Source organism: Benincasa hispida, unplaced genomic scaffold (genome assembly GCF_009727055.1).
Source record: "Benincasa hispida cultivar B227 unplaced genomic scaffold, ASM972705v1 Contig644, whole genome shotgun sequence".
NCBI lineage: Eukaryota > Viridiplantae > Streptophyta > Magnoliopsida > Cucurbitales > Cucurbitaceae > Benincasa > Benincasa hispida.
Window position 1 is genome coordinate 1 of NW_024064993.1, and position 1775 is coordinate 1775.

The window sequence follows — 1775 nt, forward strand, 5'->3', positions numbered from 1 at the left end:
AATAATTATTTTTCATACTTTTATATTATCCTTTCAGATTTAGGGACAGCAGGCTACTATTGTTTTCTAATATTTAAAATTAATGAAAGTCTTTTTTGTTCTGAACGTAGTCCGTTATGTTAGTTATATCATGTTTATTTCCCATAACAGATTCATTTTGATTTCATGCATGCATGTATTTAGTAACGGCCTATCTTAAGTCCTAGGGGGTTGGGTCGTTACACATACGATTTGATCGCAATATCAAATTGAATGTTCCAAGATCGAGACGCTTTTTTCAGCCCATAAATAGACCGATTCAGTGTGCAAACTTTTTGCTCTTGACCTTAGGCAATGAATCCCTCGGCTTGCACCACGTAAATGGTCTCCGCAAAATTGCCATTCAAAAAGCCCGTCTTGACTTCCATTTGCCAGATCTCATAACTATAATAAGCGAAAATAGACAGGAGGATGTGAATCGACTTTAACATGGCAACAGGCGAGAAAGTCTCCTTATAGTCGAATCCCTCCACCTGGGTATAACTCTTGCCACAAGTCGAGCCTTGAAGGTTTGCACTTTCCCATCAGCACCCCGTTTCCTCTTGTAGATCCATTTACTACCTATAGGTCTTACCCTCATCAGGTTGATCTACAAGATCCTATACTGAGTTGAAGTACATTGACTCCATCTCGAGATCCATGGCTTTGACCCATTCATCCCAGTCTATATCCTCCATTGCCTTCTAATAAGACAACGAATCCTCAACATCACCATCTGCTACCATAGCTAGGATTTTGGTGAAACCCAAATAGCGAACAGGTGGGTTCACAACCCTCCCACTGCGTTGAGGTTCCCTCAACTCTTGAGGTGGAACCGACCGACTAGATGAACTATCATCAATAACTCTTGCTGATGAAGCAGGCCCTTCAACAACTCTTGTTGAAGTTTCAGTAGTTTCGTTGGAAAGCTCACATAACACAACTTTACTACGTGGACTGTGCTTTTTGATATGATCCTTCTTCAGGAAAGTAGCGTTTGTGGAAACAAACACCCTATTTTTCGATGGATCATAAAAATAACTCCCTTGCATACCTTTGGGGTAGCCTACAAAGAGGCATAACCTCGACCGTGGTTCCAACTTCTTGGGATTTTTCTCAAGCACATGTGTTGAGCAACCTCAAATACGGAAGTGACGTAAACTAGCTTTACTCCTGTTCCACAACTCTAGAGGTGTTCTCACAACACTCTTAGAAGGAACACAGTTGAGTATGTATACCGCAGTCTCCATTGCGAAACTACAAAACGAGTCTGGTAAGGAAGCGTAACTCATCATCGAACGAACCATGTCCAACAAGGTTTTATTTCTCCTCTCCGCTACACCATTCTTTTGAGGTGTACCCGACACTGAGAGTTGGGAAACGATTCTAGTTCTATCAAATAATCCTGGAACCCATAATCCAAAAACTCTCTACCTCGATCTGATCGAAGTGTTTTAATCCGTCTATCCAAAGAATTTTCAACTTCAGCCTTGAACTTTTTGAACTTTTCAAAGGGTTCAGACTTCCATTGCATCAGATAAACATTCCCATACCTAGAGTAATCAACAGTATAACTGATAAAATACTCATAGCCACATCGAGCTCGCACATTCATAAGACCACAGAGGTCAGAATGTATTAACTTCAAGAGGCTCTTTTGCTCGATAACCTTTTCCAGTAAAAGGTCTTTTAGTCATCTTACCCTCAAGGCAAGATTCGCACACTAGTAAAGAATTTTCTTCTAACTCACTTAGAAG